This window comes from Chlorocebus sabaeus, chromosome 15 (assembly GCF_047675955.1).
Source record: "Chlorocebus sabaeus isolate Y175 chromosome 15, mChlSab1.0.hap1, whole genome shotgun sequence".
Classification (NCBI taxonomy): Eukaryota; Metazoa; Chordata; class Mammalia; order Primates; family Cercopithecidae; genus Chlorocebus; species Chlorocebus sabaeus.
The window spans coordinates 58,861,090-58,876,284 of NC_132918.1; the positions used below are offsets into that span (position 1 = coordinate 58,861,090).

A 15,195-nucleotide genomic window follows, 5' to 3' on the forward strand; every position below is an offset into this window, starting at 1 on the left:
CTTGCTAGCATTTTATTGAGGATTTTTGCACTGTTGTTCATCAGGGATACTGGTCTGAAATTTTCTTTGTTGTGTCTCTGCCAGGTTTTGGTATCAGAATGATGCTGGCCTCATAAAGTGAGTTAGGGATATGTCCTTTTTCTATTGTTTGGAATAGTTTCAGAAGGAATGGTACCAGCTCTGCTTTGAACCTCTGGTAGGGTCCAACTGTGAATCTGTCTAGTCCTGGGCTTTTTTTGTTGTTGTTGTTTGGTAATCTATTAATTACTGCCTCAATTTCAGAACTTGTTATTGGTCTATTCTGGGATTCAACTTCTTCCTGATTTAGTCTTGGGATGGTGTATGTGTCCAGGAATTTATCCATTTCTTCTGGATTTTCTAGTTTATCTGCATAGAGGTGTTTATAGTATTCTCTGATGATAGTTTATATTTCTGTGGGATCAGTGGTGATATCCCCTTTATCATTTTTTATTGTGTCTATTTGATTCTTTTCTCTTTTTTCTTTATTAGTCTGGCTAGTGGTCTACTTATTTTGTTAATCTTTTCAAAAAACCAGCTCCTGGGTTCATTGATTTTTTGAAGGGTTTTTTGTGTCTATATCTCCTTCAGTTCTGCTCTGATCTTGGTTATTTGTCTTCTGCTAGCTTTTGAATTTGTTTACTCTTGCTTCTCTAGTTCTTTTAGTTATGATGTTAGGGTGTTGACTTTAGATCTCTCCCACTTTCTGATGTGGGAATTTAGTGCTATAAATTTTCCTCTAAACACTGCTTTAGCTGTGCCCCAGAGATTCTGGTACATTGTGTCTTTGTTCTCATTGGTTTCAAAGAACTTATTTATTTCTGCCTTAATTTTGTTATTTACCCAGTAGTCATCCAGGATCAGGTTGTTCAGTTTCCATGTAGTTGTGTGGTTTTGAGTGAGTTTCTTAATTCTGAGTTCTAATTTGATTGCACTGTGGTCTGAGAGACTGTTATGATATCCATTCTTTTGCATTTGCTGAGGAGTGTTTTATTTCCAATTATGTGGTCAATTTTAGAATAAGTGCAATGTGGTGCTGAGAAGAATGTATATACTGTTGATTTGGGGTGGAGAGTTTCGTAGACGTCTATTAGGTCTGCTTGGTCCAGAGCTGAGTTCAAATCCTGAATATCCTTGTTAATTTTCTGTCTCATTGATCTGTCTATTAATGACAGAGGGTGTTAAAGTCTCCCACTATTATTTTGTGGGAGTCTAAGTCTCTTTATAGATCTCTAAGAACTTGCTTTATGAACCTGGGTGCTCCTGTATTGGTTGTATATATATTTAGGATAGTTAGCTCTTCTTGTTGCATTGATCCCTTTGCCATTATGTAATGCCCTTCTTTGTCTTTTTTGATCTTTGTTGGTTTAAAGTCTATTTTATCAGAGACTAGCATTGCAAAACCTGACTTCTTTTGTTTTCCATTTGCTTAGTAAATATTCCTCCATCCTTTTATTTTGAGCCTGTGCGTGTCTTTGCATGTGAGGTGGGTGTCCTGAATACAGCACACCAGTGGGTCTTGACTCTAACCAATTTTCCAGTCTGTGTCTTTTAACTGGGGCATTTAGCCCATTTACATTTAAGTTTAACATTGTTATGTGTGAATTTGATCTTGTCATCACAATACTAGCTCGTTATTTTGCACATTAATTAATGCAGTTTCTTCATAGTGTTGTTAGTCTTTATATTTTGGAATGTTTTGCAGTGGCTGGTACTGGTTTTTCTTTTCCATATTTAGTACTTCCTTCAGGAGCTCTTGTAAGGCCTAGTGGTGACAAAACCCCTCAGCATTTGCTTGTCTGTAAAGGATTTTATTTCTCCTTTGTGTATGAAGCTTAGTTTGGCTAGATATGATTCTGGGTTGAACATTCTTTTCTTTAAGAATGTTGAATATTGGCCCCCACTCTCTTCTGGCTTGTAGGGTTTCTGCAGAGAGATCTGTTAATCTGATGGGCTTCCCTTTATAGGTAGTCTGACCTTTCTCTCTGGCTGCACTTAACATTTTTTCCTTCATTTCAACCTTGGAGAATCGGACGATTATGTGCCTTGGGGTTGCTCTTTTTGACGAGTATCTTAGTGATGTTCTCTGTATTTCCTGAATTTGAATGTTGGCCTGTCTTGGTAGGTTGGGGATGTTCTGCTAGATAATATCCTGAAGTATGTTTTCCAACTTGGTTCCATTCTTCTTATCACTTTCAGATACACAAATCAATCATAGGGTTGGTCTTTTCACATAGTCATATATTTCTTGGAGGCTTTGTTTGTTCCTTTTCATTCTTTTTTCTCTAATCTTGTCTTCACCTTTTATGTCATTAAGTTGATCTTCAATCTCTGATATCCTTTCTTCCACTTGATCGATTCAGCTATTGATGCTTGTGTATGCTTCACGAAGTTCTCCTGCTGTGTTTTTCAGCTCCATCAGGTCATTTATCTTCTTCTCTAAACTAGTCATTCTAGTTATCAGTTCCTGTAACCTTTTATCAGGGTTCTTAGCTCCCTTAGATTGGGTTAGAATATGCTCCTTTAGCTCAGAGGAGTTTGTTATTACCCACCTTCTGAACCCTACTTCTGTCAATTTGTCACACTCATTCCTCATCCAGTTTTGTGTCCTTGCTGGAGAGGAGTTGTGATCATTTGGAGGAGATGAGGCATTCTGGTTTTTGGAATTTTCAGCATTTTTGCCCTGGTTTTTCCTCATCTTCGTGGATTTATCTACCTTTGATCTTTGATGCTGATGGCCTTTGTGTGGGGTTTTTGAGTGGGTGTCCTTTTTGTTGATGTTGATGTTATTGCTTTCTGTTTGTTAGTTTTCCTTCTAACAGGTCCCTCTACTGCAGGTCTGCTGGAGTTTGCTGGAGGCCCACTCCAGACCCTGTTTGCCTGGGTATTACCAGCGGAGGCTGCAGAGCAGCAAAGAGTGCTGCCTTCTCCTTCCCCTGGAAGCTTCATCCCAGAGGGGCACGCACCAGATACCAGCCAGAGCTCTCCTGTATGAGGTGCCTGTCGGCCCCTGCTAGGAGGTATCTCCTAGTAAAGAGGCACGGGCATCAGGGACCCACTTGAGGAAGCAGTCTGTTCCTTAGGGGAGCTTTGCTGTAAGATTCTCCGCTCTCTTCAGAGCCAGCAGGCAGGAATATTTAAGTCTGCTGAAGCCGCACCCACAGCCGCTCCTTCCCCCAGGTGCTCTGTCCCATGGAGATGGGAGTTTTATCTATAAGCCCGTGACTGGGGCTGCTGCCTTTCTTTCAGAGACGCCCTGCCCAGTGAAGAGGAATCTAGAGAGGCAGCCTGGCTACACCTGCTTTGCTGCACTGCAGTGAGCTTCACCGAACTTCCGGGCAGCTTACTTAGCACTGTGAGTGGAAAACCATTTACTCAAGCCTCAGTAATGGCGGATGCCCCTCCTCCCGCCAAGCTCAAGAGTCCGAGGTCGTCTTCAGACTGCTTTGCTGGCAGTGAGAATTTCAAGCCAGTGGTTCTCAGTTTGCTGGGATCTGTGGGAGTGGGACCCGCTGAGCTAGACCACTTGACTGTCTGACTTCAGCTCCTTTTCCAGGGGAGTGAAGGGTTCTGTCTCGCTGGGGTTCCAGGTGCCTCTGGGGTATGAAAAAAAAAAAACAAAACTGCGGCTACCTCAGTGTCTGCACAAACAGCTGCCTAGTTTTGTGCTTGAAACCCAGGGCCCTGGTGGTGTAGCCATATGAGGGAATCCCCTGGTCTGTGGGTTGTAAAAACCATGGGGGAAGCATAATATCTGGGCCGGATAGGACAGTCCCTCATGGCTCCCCTTTGGCTGAGGGAGGGAGACTCTCCAAGTTCCTTGCACTTCCCGGGTGAGGCAATGCCCTACCCTGCTTCTGCTTGCCCTCCGTGGGCTGCACCCACTGTCTAACCAGTCCCAATCAGATGAACCGGGTACCTCAGTTAGAAATGCAGAAATCACCTGCCGTCGGCATTGGTCTCGCTGGGAGCTGCAGACTGGAACTGCTCCTATTTGGCCATCTTGCCAGGAGTCCAAAAACTTTGCCCTTACTTTTAATGAGAGAGGATTCCTTTTATATAGCAAATAACAAAATCTTGGAAGTTGTTCAGGTATAAATATTTATTATTCTAAGCAGGGTATACAGCAATACAGAGCAACATTTTCTTTTTTTTTTTTTTAATCAGGGATTTTTTTGAGAATCTGCTGAAAGCCATTTTCTCTCCCAGGAAAGTGGATTTACTCACTGGATTTTTTTTTTTAACAGTTTCTGGGGTTCCACAGATGCATTTCCCCCTGGAAGCCCATCTATTTGTTTAGGATTCCATGGTTTAGATAAATATTCTATTATAAATGTTTTAGTTCTTATAACAGCTCTTGCCACATATTAAGTGCTCAATAAATGTTGTTGAATGAAAGAATGAATGGAAAGGGGAGGAAGGAACATTTGAGATATAGTTCCAGTCTTCTTTATTCCTGTAAGGAGTCCAGTCTATGCTATCTACTGTGATTCAGAAGGATGGTCTTTGTTCTGTTCCAGGGCGTCTGAGCACATTTTTTTGTTGTGGTGCATTGTATGTGAACTGGGCATTGAGAGAAGATCAAATACTGAATGAAAATAAAGTAATGGTCTGATTATAACTGTCAGATCTGGTGGTTAGACTGGTTCCTAAAACATAACCAATTCCAAGGGAAAAGAAGTCTCTTCATCGACCCTTGACTTAGCACCTGCTGAACAACAGGCACTTGTTAAGCATGAGGAAATAGATATTAGCTGTAATGGAAGCATGAGCAACTTGCTATGGGATCATAGAAAAAGGCAGGGCCTTGAGGAGTAAATAGGAATTTGTCAGGTTAGAAGGGGAGTCTATTCAAAGGGGAACAGCAAAGGCCTGGGCAGTTGAATATGCATGGAATTCTGAGCACTTCAAACAATCTAGTACTTTTTTAGGCACTCAAAAATGTTGGCTGGGTGAATGCATGAATGATCATTAAATGAGATGATCTAGATATGACCAGCTGGGATGGAGATAAAGTTGAGAAACATTTTGGAAGTAGAATGGATACAACTTGGTGATATGTATGCAGTGGCAGATCTGGATATGAGTAGGGAAAAGGGAGAAGGAGAGAGATGAATGGAAAATTGGTTTTAGGTATTCGGTGTGTGTGACTCTTGGTGATGTCACCTATGTTGTCTCTATCCTTTCACCTGCTAGTCTGTCTTTAAGGTCATTTTTTGAGGATTGTAATGTGGGACCGTGAGGCCCCTTCAATCCTGTATGTTCTATCTCTAGTCTTCTAGGTGTGGATCTTGAGAGTCAGGAATAGACAACAGAGAGTACTTTTGGAGAAACACAACATGCTTGTTTGTAAGGGGGTGATATATTGAATGAACATTTCAGTGGCTATTTCTTTTCAACCATACATCCTGGCTGACCATTCAGGTCATGGAAAAGGCTGTAGCTTAGCATACGCACCCTGTATGTGCCTCAACTCCTATCCCTGGGATTTATGATGATGCTTATTTGCTGAGCATTGCTTTTGATGAGCTCCAGGTGTTAGCACAGCAACACTGGGAGGGAACCAGAGTTACTGCTCTTTAACCAGTGATAAAACAGGCTCAGGGTGATTCACTTACCTGCCTAGGGTCACAGAGGTGCTACTGAAACTCAATCCCTTAGGATATAAGAAGATTTAAATTCTAATACAGCACTTAAGGAAACATTTAAGGAAATGATTTCTTAAGGAAAAAAGCTCTCATTCTGTGAGGGAGTTACTCTAAATAAAATTGATTTCTGTTTCTTCTTCTTTTTAACTTTCTCTACAAAAGCATTTTCATGTGGAGGAAAATGCTCTGGATGAAGAACCAGGTGATCAGGAGTTTAGTCTTGGTTCTGCCTCTAACTACCTCTGTGGTCTTAGAGAAACCTTTGAACATTTCTGTAGCTCTTTTTCTTGTGATATCTCTCTGAGTTTGTACCATTGTTATAGGACAAAGTTTGTATGCTTGCTGCGTAGTAACAGACCAATTACCCTGAGCCATCAGGGTTTACAGTGGAGAAGAAGTTTAATGATTGCAGATCACCAAGTGAGAAGATGGGAGAAGACCCTCAAATCTATCTCCTTGAGGAGTTCTGGACTGGGGTTTTAAGGGGATTATGGAGGGTAAAGGGCTGAAAAATTGGGGTTGTTCATTGGTCGGGGTAAGTGGGATGAAATAATCACGATGTGGAAACTGCATTATTTGAGAATCCAGCTCTTTGGGGAGTCCTTGACCAGCTGGCATCAGTTAGGTTCTTCAGGCCAGCTGAGTCAGTAGTTTCATCAGCATGCAGAACCTGAGGGAATATCTCAAAGGGAAAAGCTAAACATTTTATAATGTTCAAGTTCTTATCTATAGAACAGTTAAGGGGAACTATAATCTTGTAACAGTTTCTATATGATTCTTGTACAATAGGCAAACAACTATGGGGAAGCAGGTCAGAGAGCAAGCTGACCTCATGACTAATGCTGAATGTACTGCAAGCTTGCTTTATTTTCAGTTCTCCCTCTCCCTTCTTCTCTGATTAACTTTATAAGGTTTATAGGGACAGTTTTACCATCTATCTCTAAAGTTTTGGTTAGCTATAATAACCTATATTCTTTGTTCTTCTGATATAAATTATGGTAATGAGACATCTTTCAAACTATTTGAAATTCACTGTGGATTGAAAAGTAAATCAAACATATCATAAAAATAAACATTGTCAGAAGATATTACCAGCATTTTTCAAGCAATAAGGGTTTCGGAAGTAATATGTTTATAAATCCCTTTTATGCCAGTCAGCCTGAATATCTCCCTCCCTCTCCTCCCTCCCTCTCCTCTCTCCCTCTCCCCTCTCCCTCTCTCACTTATCTCACTCTGTCTCTCTCATGTCCATATGCCTCATACAGTGTATTGTAGGGCTCACGATTATTTTCAGGGCTGTTTCCATCGTTTTAATGATCTGAATATTTAGAAACACCTAGAAGTATGACATATTACTTAAATTTGCAGTAGCGTTTTAGTATTCAGATGATATTTAAAATAATGGGGCTAGTCATTAAAAAGAAACAAGGTTCTGTCAGGCATTCATATTCAGAGCTTAGTAGCACTGTAATTGAGGGCATTATATTATGTTTTAATTTAGGTGGCTTTGTGTGAGTGGGCAGCTCAGGGAGTGGGGCGGGTAAGGGGAGCAAAACAGATCACCGTAAATTGCAACTGAGAGTTGGTACAACGTCCCCTTATTTTCCAGAGAGGCATGATTGTGTTTCAGTGTTACAGGCAATTACACAAGTAAGCTAGACTGGGTGGAAGATAAATATATATTTTTTAACTGGATTTTTTGATTTTCCCAATTTCCACAATGTGGTGGTGTTTTCGACAGAGTTCTGCAGTGGTCCCTGGATGGGAATGTTAAGGAAATTGGTGTCTCAACTTTGGTGTCTAACATTCTGTCCAGCTCAGGCATATCGGCCTGGGTGAGTGATAATCTTTTCTAAAAGTACAGTGTTTGAACTGTACTCTACAAAGTTTACTTGTATTTATCTCATTTTATTCATTATAAAACCTTCCAGGATTGAGGAATGCAGGGGTCCTTATTATTAACTCTATATTATATATCGGATAATTGAAGCTTAGAAAGGTGTATCAGGCTGGGCGCTGTGGCTCATGCCTGTTGTCCCAGCATTTTGGGAGGCCAAGGTGGGTGAATCACGAGGTCGGGAGTTCAAGACCAGACTGGCCAACATGGTGAAACCCAGTCTCTACTAAAAATGCAAAAAATTAGCTGGGCATGGTGGCGGGCACCCATAATCCCAGTTACTCAGGAGGCTGAGGCAGGAGAATTGCTTGAACCTGGGAAGCAGAGGTTGTAGTGAACTGAGATCATGCCACTGCACTCCAGCCTGGGAAACAGTGCAAGACTCTGTCTCAAAAAAACAAAAAAAAACAACAACAACAAAAAACAAACTGTATCAATTGCCACAGGTCACATAGCTGAGATGTAGTAGAGTTTGAATTTGACTCCAGATCTCTGATTTAAAACAGTCTGAGATAGTGCAGTGTTTCTCAAACATCAACTGCATCAGAATCGCCCAGGGGACTTGCTAAAATAGCTTCCTGGGCTCCATGGTCACAGTTTCTAAATCAGCAGGTCTGGGATGGGCACTTGGAAATTTGCATTTCTAGCAAGTTCCCAAGTGATGCTGCTGCAGCTGGTTTAAGGACCACACTGAGACCATTGGTATGATGTACAAAAATGAAATTGTTAGAATCAGGCTGCCTGGATTCAAACACTGCCTCCACTAAGGTCAAGAACTGGGAAAAGTCGCTCTATCTCTGAACTATTTATTGCTCATCTATACCTGCTTCACAGAGTTGCAGTGAGAATTCAATGAGATAAAGCATTTCAAATGCCTAATAGAATGCCTGGAATGTAGGAGTAACTCTGTAAAGTTACCTATTGTCATCTTTCTTATTACATTACACTGCCAGGGCTTGGCTAGTCTTTCTCATGCTTTGAGACATATGTTCTATTTCAATGTCCCATTATTTGCCTGTCCCACACAGGTTGTTTTCTATCAAACTTTCAGGTATTCTTTATCTCCTTCTTCCACAATTACTGTCTCTAGCTTACATCCTTCTCCCCCACAACCAAAAATTCAATGTTTAGAAGTTTTCACATCCACATGGAAAGAACTTCCAACCCTCTGACTTTGCGGTTTTGCCTCAACTTTAATTATCTCCAGCTATTCTGCATCTCATTCACTTTCTGGCACAGAAAATGCAATAGAATTGTTTGACTTTAGAAATTCCCTTTGAGAATACGCTCCTTGAAGACAGAGGCTGTGTACAACAAACCTTTGCACTTCTTTGGAGCAAAAATGCCTCCCACAGTTAGCAGGATCTGAACAAATACCTGGTGAGTGAATGGCTAAGTGAGGGAATTGGAAGTTGTGAGGTCAGAAGAGCTTTGCCACCTGGTGTGGATTGTTTTGCCATTATGGAATTTGTTTTGCTCAGCAAAAGGCTTGCATTAGAATTCAGAAATTTTAATTTTATACCTTTTCAGTTACCTTCTGTACACTCCCCTGGTCAAATGATTTCTTATCCAACAGTTTGATAACAATGCTGATAGCAAAAGGCTCTGTGCGTGTTCCTCTTTAGCTCTCTTTATAACAAGGGTCTTCTTACTGGGTACCTGGTGCTGAATGGAACACAAACCATGCTAGTGTACACCATGGAAATTTTCTTTTTCAAAATCTCCCTGGCTCAATTCAAGAAGCTATTATTTTTGTTCCAGGATCAGGCTGATGGGCATGGAGACACTATTATCCTTTGGCAAGGGCTGTTATTTTTGCAGTTTGGAGGATGCCCTAGATGTATTCTGACAAGAGTGGGGCTCCAGTGGGACGTGCTATGATAACAGTATAGATGTCAGCAGTTTCTCACTGAGTCCCAGTGTGGGGTTATTTTCCATCCCAATTCATTCTAAGTAGGACACGGCATTGAATTGGGAGAGGCTGCCTCACATGCAAGATGATCTAACACCTCATCCTGAATTAGTGTGGCTATAATACATGTAGAAAACAATGGCGATTTAAAAAGATATTTTATGACATATTTTGTTCCTGATGACAAAAATGTCATCATGTTATGATAAAATGTATAAAAATTTAATGAAGACTATAACAAGGCTAAAACTTGGGGATAAATTCTACAGGTCTTTAATTCTCTTCCTCTCTCCATTCTAAAACAAAAATAAGTAATAGAATATACTGCTATGTCTCACTTGCCAACACAAAGTACTTTCTCATAATCTTTATATATTCTCCAAGATCTAAGACTCTAACTTTCATTGGCTATGAGGAAATCAGTGGGATGGATAGAACACACTTTATAAATTAATCTTAATTATTTTTGGATATGTATATAGTTTTCAAATTATTGGCATTATAATAAATACTGTATTGATCTTTCACACATATACATTTTTCTGTACATTTATGATAATTTCAGCTTAAAAACTACACAAAAGTAGAATTGTCTGTATTAAAAGTAATGAGTATGCTCTTCTGTTTCATAAATTTCAAGCTACATTTTTAATGTAAATTATTCTAATACTTAAGATTTTATTGACCGATGGAGTTATAGAAAACCTCAGTAAACCAACATCATTAAAGAACTTGACTTGGTAGTCACAAATATGCCCTTATCAGTCCCACATCTCTCAAATGTAAGAAATACATCAAGCCAATAAAATTTGAATGCAAGTTTCATCAAGCCTCAATGAACTGGTAATTATACGTATTTCAGAGAACACAAAAAGAAAAAAAAAAGGCATCAACTCCAATTTATAGATAAGTGTTACTTTGACACTGAAACCAGATACTGACATTAAAATAATTCTAATGACTGATCTTATTTAAGATCATAAATGAATAATTCCTAAATAAAATGCTAGCATATAAAAAATCTAGTGTTTTAAAAATACAAGAAGAATTTTTCTCAGGAATGGAGTGAAAGATGGATTTGTGTATCAATATCTATCTGTCACCATATTAATAATCTAAGAGATTAAAGGAGAAAACATTAACATTGTCCTACTAGACATAATGGATTTTAGCCTGAGTGTCCTAGGCTGCATCTGCTGGAAAGCAGAGCCCGATGCACAGATTATAATGTTGACACTTTGAGAGGTATAAATCTAAGTAGTGATTGAGGAAAATAGGTGATGTGAGGCAAGGAAAGATGTACAGCGATTGTGTTGCTGTACTGGCCACCACTTCCATACAAGTTCAGAGACATTCAGTTGCAAAGACATTTAAGCATATTCCCTCTGCTTATGGGAACTTTTCTAAAAGGTTTGTAAGAGGAAAGACCACCACAGAAGGACAGGAGGGGAAATGTATCTGTCTGGGTCCCTCCTGACTCTTGCTTCCCATTGGTCAAATTTTATTCCACAGAGACCTAGTACTTCTATACATCTGGCAACTTGGTAGATACTCAAGAAGCCAGTTCCCAAGCCCTGTTGTGTGGCATTTCTTCTAAGCCCAGAAGTGGAGGGGAGATTCAGCAGGTCAGACTACCAACCAAGAGAGAATGAGACAGCTGAGGGAATGTAGAAGACATATAAAAAAGAAACCAAAGAAAAACAGAAAGAAACAAAAAGCCTTGCATACAATACCATACAGAAAAAGCATTGCATGCAATTTAATAACACTTTTTTGTGAGAAAAAATAAATAAATAAAAAGAAAATCTCTTAACCAACTAAGAAAGAAAGGGAAATTACATAATAAGATGAAATACATAGTAGCAGTGAAGGAGGGAATCCAAAAGCTATGACAAATGTTATATTAGTAAGCATTTAGAGATAATACTGTTAAATCGGGTATGAGACAAGGATGCACATCTCCACCGCTACTAATCTATCGTGTACTGAAAATCCTAGCCTTTCCCACTAAAAACAAAACTAAACAACGGAAGAAAAAGAAAAAAAAAAACAAAAAAACACAACCATATGGTTACAGGGAAGATGGAACATGTGATTTCTAGCTTGTGGTTATGTGCTCAGCTGAAATTGATGTGTGTATCTGCGTAGAAGGAATACTAAGGGGAGGAGGAGTATCTCTAGGCAAAAGGAAAATGTGGCAAATAGGCTCTGGGCTGTAATTAGTGGTTTCTGCCACATCTAGATGAGAAAAACTCCAACAGAACCCACAAACTATTATTAAAAATAGTAAGGGAGTTCAGAGGATTTCAAGAAAAAACGTTGACATAAAAAATCAATGGTGACCCCTGTGTCAACAGCAATCAATTAGAAAATGAAATGGATAAGCACATAAATTATAATAACACATTCTATATAACTAGAAATAAATTTAACTTCCAAATGTATAATATTCTTGCAAAGAAAATAACAAAACATCTCTTAAACACATAGAAGATAGTAATTCTTTTAATGATGTCAATTCTCCACAAATTAACCTGAAATATTCGTATAATTCCAATAAATTATCTAATAGAATTTTTCATAAAACTGAGGAAACTTACTCCTAAATTTATATGTAGAAGTAGATGACCAAGGATAGCCAAGACAAACCAATCAACAAACAACAGGAAATGAACAAAGAGCATCAACAGGAACAAAGGAAGAAAAACCTTTATGAGATGCTCAGTCTCTCTAGTAATCTAATGAATCAAAATGTAAACAAATAACCACAAGTTGACATTTTATGTGCCTCAGATTGATGGATGTTAAAAATGGTAGTAATACCAAGGGTTGGAATGAATGTGGGGACTCTTGGATCTTGTGAAACTTAGGGTAGAAGTGAAATAGGTACAAACATTTTGAATAACAATTTGCTAACATCTAGTAAAATTGATGATGGCTATATTTTAATATCCAGAATTACTACTTGTAAGTATAGTCCATCCTCATTATTCACAGATTGTGTATTTGTGAATTTGCCTGCTTTCAAAAACTTATCTGTAACCCTCAATATTCATGGTGCTTTTGCAGCCACCTGTAGACATACACAGAGCTGTGAAAAATTTGAGTAACTTGACATGCATGTTCCCAGCTGAGGTTGAACAAGGCAAAACTCTGCCTTCTTCTTTCATTTTTTCATGCTTTAAACAAGTTTGCTATCTGTGTTTGACTTAGTGTCATAATTTTCAAAGGTCTGTGCTTTTATTTGGTGATTTTACTATTAAAAGTGGCCCCTAAGAGTAGTGCTGAAATGTTTTCTAGTAATCTGAAATGCAAGAAGTCTGTGATGTGGGTTACTGAGAAAATAGATGTGTCAGCTAAGCTTCATGCAAGCATGAGTTACAGTAAAGTGGCTGTGAGTTCACTGTTAATGCATCAACAATATATATGAAAGTAGTTGACTTTTAAAAGAAGCACACATAAACGAAGTTTTTATTGATGGATTGACAAAAATATTGTGACCAGAATTTTCGGGGGCTTGACCCTGTATTTCCCCACCCCCCCCAGAGCAATGGTTCAGTATTAGCTTATTCAGTGTTCACAGTGACCTTATACAACATAATTACTGTAAATAATAAGAATTAATTATATATATCATAAGAAACTCACACACATCCTCCAGAAGACATGTATAAAAGTATTCAATGTTTGTAATGGTGACAACATAGATAACAATTCTAATGTCCTTCATAAAGGGAATAGATGAAGACATTGTGTTATATTCATCCAAGGGAATACCCTCAGTGCTAGCATTTTAATGGAGGGACATATAATAAAGAAAATAACTATGTAAAATATACAGTGTTTTAAAAGGCATTAAGCATGACAGAGGAAAATTAGGCAGAGAATGGAGATATCAAGTGAGTCCTGGGGGGCAGTATGCTTTGAAGTTTTAATAGGATGGTCAGGGAATGCTTCCTTGCAAAGGTATAAATAGTAATAATTTGTTCTTCTCTTCTTATTTCGTAAGGTAGAACTTACTGAATTTATTAAATAGTAGTAGCAGATGTTCTTATTTTACTCTTGACTCAGAATCTAGCAAATAGTAGGTGGTGAATAAATGTTTACTAAATGAATGCCTTCATATTTTGTCTTTAAATATTATTTTAGCTATTGATCAATACTTCCACATTTTGGTATCCTAAAACTATGCATATCTTTTCGTGTTTCATTGAGTATTTTAACTGGAATCTTGGAAACAGTGTTTTAGATATTGTTTGCTTTCCTCCATTCTTCTCAGGATGCCTGTGATTGACATTTTTTTTGTTGTTGTTGTTATTTTAGAAACAATTTCTTTTTTTAAATTTATTTTTTATTTTTATTATACTTTAAGTTCTAGGGTACATGTGCACAACGTGCAGGTTTGTTACATATGTATACATGTGCCATGTTGGTATGCTGCACCCATTAACTTGTCATTTACATTAGGTATATCTCCTAATGCTATCCCTCCTCCTCCCCACAATAGGTCCCAGTGTGTGATGTTCCCCTTCCTGTGTCCAAGTGATCTCATTGTTCAATTCCCACCTATGAGTGAGAACATGCGGTATTTGGTTTTCTGTTCTTGCGATAGTTTGCTGAGAATGATGGTTTACAGCTGCATCCATGTCCCTACAAAGGACACAAACTCATCCTTTTTTATGGCTGCATAGTGTTCCATGGTGTATATCTAAATGGAACATCATATCTGATATGAATTGAGGCTCAATGAATGTTTTAAAAATTGAATTAAGAAACTGAGAGGGTGAAGGGAGTACCTTATTTATCTTGATTTATATTTTCAAATAACTAAGTATTTGGTAAGTGGGCTTCTTTATGTTCTTTTGTATTGGGCCCTGCATATCATAGAGATGGGCTTAGCAAAGGCTACTACTATTTATTCAGCAATGATTATGCTCTAGGTACAAGGCTCAGTCCTTTACATATAATCATAACAATACCCTGCAAGGTTTATATTATCTCTACAGATAAGACAAAATTTTAAAGAAGTTTTGTGAATGTCTCACTGTCATGCAACCATAGCAGAGCTGGCATTCCAACCCAGTTAATCTGACATCAAAACCTGTTCTCTTTTCTTCACATAATAGTGCTGGTTCCCAGAGTCATAATCAGTGTCTTTAGAATGGCCTATTTATTTTTGTGTGTTGTTTCCTGCATGGAATTTTATATCATTCTCTCCGTACTAAAGCATATCAGCAGATTGGGGAAAGCACTTATTGTTTTCAATTTAATAAACACTTATTGAGCTGCTACATGAATTGTTTTTAATACTTCTCCAAAAAAAGTGACCTTCTCAACATGATAAAAAGCATTTCTGAAAAACTGACAGTTAAAACTATACTCAGTGGAGAAAAATGGAAAGTTTTCCCCATAAGATTAGGTTAGGAACAAGGTAAGAGTGTTTACTTTTACCACTGCTACTTAACATTGTTATATGACGTTCTAGCCAGAGCAAACAGGCAAGAAAAAGAAAAACAAAAGTCATCCAAATTGGAAAGGGAAAAGTAAAACTACCTTCATTTACAGATGATATAATCTTATATGTAGAAAATCCCAAGAATCTATTTAAAAAAAAACTCTAGAACTAATAAACAAATTTAGTAAATTTGCATTCTATAAGATAAACACAAAAATCACACAGAGTTAGTGTATAGTTGTTTCTTACATTAACAATGAGTAGT

General features: G+C 38.3%; 1 protein-coding gene across 4 annotated transcripts in view; it reads left to right on the plus strand.

The window, feature by feature from the left end:
• CPNE4 (copine 4) overlaps positions 1 to 15,195 on the plus strand; it is a 525,340-nt gene that overhangs the window by 67,567 nt on the left and 442,578 nt on the right. Inside the window, exon 1 of one of the 4 annotated variants that reach the window (XM_073023608.1) lies at positions 3,352 to 3,373. The exons of the other annotated variants lie outside the window; for them this stretch is intronic. The gene's annotated coding sequence lies outside the window, so the exon portion shown is untranslated. Of the gene's footprint in view, positions 1 to 3,351; positions 3,374 to 15,195 lie in introns of those variants that run through there. 4 annotated transcript variants of the gene reach the window in all.